The sequence below is a fragment of the Choloepus didactylus genome, chromosome 4 (assembly GCF_015220235.1).
Source record: "Choloepus didactylus isolate mChoDid1 chromosome 4, mChoDid1.pri, whole genome shotgun sequence".
Classification (NCBI taxonomy): Eukaryota; Metazoa; Chordata; class Mammalia; order Pilosa; family Megalonychidae; genus Choloepus; species Choloepus didactylus.
This window is the reverse complement of record NC_051310.1, coordinates 147,232,048-147,238,101: the sequence shown is the minus strand read 5'-3', so window position 1 is coordinate 147,238,101 and position 6,054 is coordinate 147,232,048.

Sequence of the window (6,054 nt, the reverse complement as noted above, 5' to 3'; positions counted from 1 at the left end):
AGTAGCTAACAACAAAGAGCTAAAGAAGCCTAGTTTTCAAACAAATTCTCTATCCTTTTAGATCCCATTCTTATAGCACATTTTATAATACATTCTGTATTTCTTGATTAAATATTTTATTACAGTTCCTATTTGAATTTATACAGCATGACTATCAATTAGGATGTTGACCATTATCATAATTGCTATCATTAGTTGAATAAGTGGCAAGTCACAGGCACTGTGCTAGGCCTAACTACAGATGTTATGGTTTTTAAAATCCCATAAACAACCTAAGGAGAGATATTATTATTCACATTTATAGAATGACTAGGAAACTGAGGCTTAAAGAAATTAAACAACTAGCCTAAGATCACACAGCCAGCAGGTATGGAGCAGGATTCAAACTCAGGGCTGACTCCAAAGAAAGGTGTCAGTTTTTCTTGTTGAAGGATGAAAAAAAAATCAGTGCACAAATTCATACACTTAAAAAAAACAAAAGAAAAACAAAAAAAACAAAAAAACAAAACATCTGTATTTGAGATCCTGGAAAGCAAGTTTTAAAATCAGAAAAAAAATTGTAGTTTTTTAATATAAAAAACATGTTGCCACTAAGTGTCAAACAAAAACAATTTCTCCAGAATTTCTAAGCTATTAGGAGGTATACAAATTATTTTTATTAGTTTTCTTCTCCAAGCACTTATTTTTTCAGAATTTATAACCTATTGAGAGCTATGCAAATTAATTTTATTAGTTTTATCTCCAAGCACCAGAAAAGTACTATTTAATTAGGCATTTAGCAAATTTAAAATGGTTTATATTCATTTTATGAAAAATGAATTATATTTAAAAATGAAATTCTTGATTATACAGTAGAATATTAAAATATCATTCAAAACTCCCTTATATCAACCACCAAAACACCAACAACTTTTCAGTCATTCCACTCTGGCTTCATTTACTCATTTTTAGAAATAACTTTGTTTCAAAAGTATGAGATGGTCAAACAGCAAGCTTGTTTTTCCAATTTGGTTAATATAGAGGTATCATCTGAAGCCTATTTCTAATCCTCTGTCAGACCTCCTAATCTGATTCATGGGTCCCAACATTACTGTAAATCAGGGGATATGTGGGGAGGTTGATTTTCACATCAACCACCAACCCCCAACCCCCCACTCCCCCACCCCCCCCCGCCATGTGCTACTTGTTGAAATTTTAATAAATTGGCAATAATTGGGGGAATGCTACTGGTATATGGTAGGTAGAGGCCAGGGATGTTGCTCAAGATCCTACCATGCACAGGACAACCCTTAACCCAACAAAGAATTATCCAATTCAAAATGTCAATAGGACTGAGACTGAGAAAACCACCTCTAAATCCTGCAACTTTCTCTCGATGGCGAAAAACACCTGAAAATAATCGAGAATGCCTTTCTTTATATTTCAGCAATTGACCATATGGATTGTATAAGATACACTTGCAGTGACTTAGCCATATTCTCTTTTTAATCCACACAAAGAGTGAACATTCTTTGCACGACCTGGTAATAAGTGACGTTACAGGGTGTGCCCCTTTCTTTATTTAAATCCCCTTTCCAAGGACTTACCCCTACTTCCGCGGCTGCTGTTTCATGTTTCCTGCGATCGTACTGCCCACGGCCACCCTTAACCTTAATGCCATAGACAGCCCGAAGCTGCTGCAGCAAAGCCAACCTCACCAGCCTCTGATCCCACATCTCGGGCTCCTTGCCCACTCTCCGAGGCAGGATCACGGTCCTGACCCTCCTACACAACCAAGTCTTCCAACTTCCAAACACCCTCAGGTTTGCGCTCCGCTCCACTGCCTTCCGGCCTTGTCCCGCACTTCTTCCGTCCCCGGCCACTTCCACCGCTCTTTCCTTGATTCCTTATCTACTTACACTGATCCTCCTCTCTTGGCTCTTTGATCCAGCCACACCTTAGCCTTCCTTCACCTACACCCTTCTTTCTCGCAGCTGCTTACACAGACTTCCCTTCTTTCTTCCTTGTACAAATGCCTGTGGCCAGTTTTTCACCACTTCCAATGACTTCCGTTACTCCCTAAATTTCACTGTGCCCTCTCCGTATCCGGTTCTCTCAGAACAGTAAAGACGACCTTCTCTGCACCTCCTGCCCTACAGGCTCAGCTGGGCCTTCTTCTTTCTGTCTCCGCTCCCCTACACTATCCCAGCCTCCGGACCTGCCGGCTGCTCAGGCGCCTCTTCCAGTCCCGGTCCCCGCCCGGGCTGGTCGCCGCCGTCACCCCGTTTCACAGGTTGCTCCCTCCTTCCCCCGTTGGCCTGCCTGCGGTTCTCGTCGGCCTGTACATCCTGGTGAGCTCACGGAATCCAAACAACTATCCTCATGCTTCCGCCCCCACCGCCTCTGTAGACACCCGGAGTGACCGTAGCCGTCACACCCACCGTTCCAGCCCAGGCTCAAATGCCAGCGCCAAGCAGCGCTTCGCACCCTGATTGGTCCGCTCCTCTTTTCAAAATCAGGACCTCAGAGGGTGGCCAGAAATTGCCGGTCTAAAGAGGTGCGGGCTAAGAGGAGAAAATACATGGGCAAATCTAAGACATATGAAAAGAAATACGATTTTCACTTGTTCCTCCATAGACATATTTTTTGGAGAAAATAATGTTTAAAGCGTGCCTGAATATATCTGACCTTCCCTACATATATTATATTTGGGGAAATGGAGTAGACACCTCATCTTATTTTCCAGAGCTTCGCTGAAGCTAAAGGCCCTAATACTAAAAGTAGTTTTACGGAAACTGAGGTGAGACATATTGATTAGGATTCACAAACGCGGTTTTCAGTAACCTTAACCCAGGGATTTTGATGGAAACTTCGGGTATGGTAATTGATCTATATTTGGGGGACTGATGATGACGCTCAGGTCTTATAACAGAGGTAGTTGTGTATAACAAAGAACAACTGAGGAGTGTGCGGGAGGAATGCGAAGTCTGCGGGAAACGGCAGCTATAGAGGATTCATCCAGTGGTACTGGGAGTTAGGAGAGCTTCGTTATCCTGTTGACCGCTAGGACCGCCACGCCCTGTCCTGTCTCCGGGCTGTTTTACCTTTCTCAAAAACATCAGTAATCCCATTAGGGTGTTTTCTGTTTTCTGGGATGTAATTCATTTAGGGTGGGAAGTTGGTACTCATTTAAATATAGGCAATATAGTATACATTTGCTACCACCCCTCCCCACTCCCATGTAAACTTGGTAAGAGCAGCGACAGAATTATGTGCCTTGCCCACTGTTGTCTTCCTGTCGCCTAACAGTACCAGGATCTAAATGAATATTTTGCCAAATGACTGCACTTTAGTAGGGAACGTTTTTTAAGAATCTTGTTGCCCTTTGAAGTTAAAGTCGTTAGATATTCTTCCGAATCCAAAGCGAATTCTCTGACTGGAAAGATGGGAATAAAAAGGAAGTTCAACATTTTGCTTTATTTCACTGGTTGTTTGTTAAGCGCCTACTGTGTAATAAGTATTAAATGATAAGCAAAACCAGACAAGATTCCTGCCCTCGAAAGGAAAGTGAGGCAGTTATTATTCAAGTAACTACATTTCCGGGGGCATGGTTATCAACGCAGAGAAGTGCGCTTAAAAAGATTCTGTAATAGAGTATAATAAAAGAATCTTGATTGCGGTGGGGAGCAAAGTACCACTGATTAAATGATATGAAGTATCAGTAGAAATTAACATGGTGAAAGAGTTGGAGTGGGATGGCAGATTGGAATCAACATTCTGGAAAAATCCATGAATTTTAACATGAAACTGTACATCAGAGAGGAAACTGAATCTGTTCTCTTTTTTTCCTTGCTTCAGACTTAACTTCAATTTTTTTACTTATGTTGTGTTTAGCTCCCCCCTGCATCTTCCCCTCACTTCACATCCTGCTGGGTTTTAACTGTCCCAGATTTCCTTTACTTAAAGACCCTCTTGTGTTTAAGTGCTTTTTCCCATCTTATGTCTTAATCCTTTTTTAAACTTGATCTCTTTGAGATAGTTCTCAGTGCTGCAATTTGGTCTCTACATAGCTGTGTTTGTACTTAAATTTTACTTCCTGGCTCTATAAATTTTAGTTGACAGGGTGACTTCCATGTTTTGCATCATTTCCATTTAATCAACCACTTAATACCTATGTTGGGTAGAATATTTTCAGACTTAATTTAACCCAAAAAAAAGGAAATAAAAAGAAAATTAAGCTATTTAAATTGGTAAGCATCCAACATTCATATTTAAAAGAATTTCCATTTCTTGGATTGTAGTTAGGGAACACCCTCTTCCCTAGGTAATTAGAAAAATAAATTCATTCAGTCAGTAAGTTCGTATATTATTGTTCTGTTTTAAGCGTTATACACTACACTCAAAGGGGAATTCAGAGGCAACTCAAGGTTTTATCCCTAGATCTCAAATAAGTGATCCAGAAAAATAGGTGTTTATGAATTCAAAGGAAGAAGAAATTACTTAGAACAAAACGGGATCACTCTGGAAGTCATGAAAATGGGAGAGTAAAATGTGAAGAACATCTAAATCTTATGCTTTTACTATTCTTCAGGGTTTTTTTTGGAGGGGGGGGTTCATTTTCTAAGATTCTAATACTGGAAAGAGAAGATTAAACTGCTGTGGTACTGTATGCTCTACCCAAAACCTCACTACAATCTGGTTCATTTTATCCTTATAGATAGTTGAAAATTGATTTTTAAAATTTGTTCTATTAAAGATAAGCTGAATGGTCTGCCATGACCTAGGGTTGGTTCATAATTCCCTGTTAAAATTTGCATTTTCATCCAGACTCTAGCAATTTCCTTTTATTTGGAGTTAGTTGTCAGAAATAATGTCTGGTGACAATTTAGAATACGAAGTTAAATATCTGTGAGGTGTGGAGAAATTGGATTATGATCTCGGTGTTTGTTCCTTCTCTTTCTATGTTCTATCAAGTGTTCATACAGAGTATGAAACATCATTATCATATGTTCAATACATGTATCAGAAAATGGAATGCTGGGCTCTCAGATGCACACCATCACTGTAATAAGACACATTTTTTAAAAAGGCATGCCACTGTCTGAAGACCCCTCATCAAGTAGAAGGAAAACTTTCTATTTCTTTTACAGTGTAAGCTCCTTTATGCAGGGCATACATTAAATTAATATGTAAACAAATTTAGTATTTTCATTAAGTATGTGCAAAAATAGCAAACACATTTAATATATGTGGAGATAGCTAATGTTACTATCCCCATTTTACAGATGTGGTGACTGAGTAGAGAGAGGTTCAGTAACCCTCCCTAGGGTCACAGTCAACAATCGATGGAGCCAGGAGTCCAACTCAGAATCCAGACTATGGTGCTCATAACCACCATGCTATATGGTCTTTGTGAAAAATGGAGAGAGAGGGGGAGAAGGAGAGAAAGAATGTAGTTTCCCGGGAATTTTTTTAAATTGCAGTAGTAGTATATTGTAAAATTTCTCCTTAGCCATTCCATTTAGTCAGGGAAAGCTTTCTAGGGTGGTTAAGGAAGGAGTATTCCATGTTTTCTCCAGGTCTAGACTGCTTGCTAATCTCCCTCCTGTGCTCTTAAAGAAGAATAGAAATCAACACCAACATTCTATACAAACAACACAATTTCCAAAGATGTAAGGAGTTCCAAGTTTTGCATGTTTTTTTGTTTGTTTGTTTGTTTGTTTGTTTTTTAACTTAAAAGCCTTGACTTGTGGATTATGTCAACACAATTTCAAAAATGGTTTTTGGGGATGCTTTGGCATTAATCAAAGAAAAACTGGTAGAAACTTGAAAAACACTGAATCCAGTCTAAAAACTGATGTGGAAATAGTTTTTATCATATGAATTTTTCTTTTCATAACCATAACTAAGTGACTAATGTTTTACCAAAAAAAAAAAAAAATGCTTTAAAATGGATATATATATCCAATTTATATATGCTTTCATATAAATTATATTGCTTAATTCTCACAGAGTCTTGTGAATTAGGCAGGACAAGGATTATTATCTACTCTTCCTTCCATCCCTCTTTGTTCC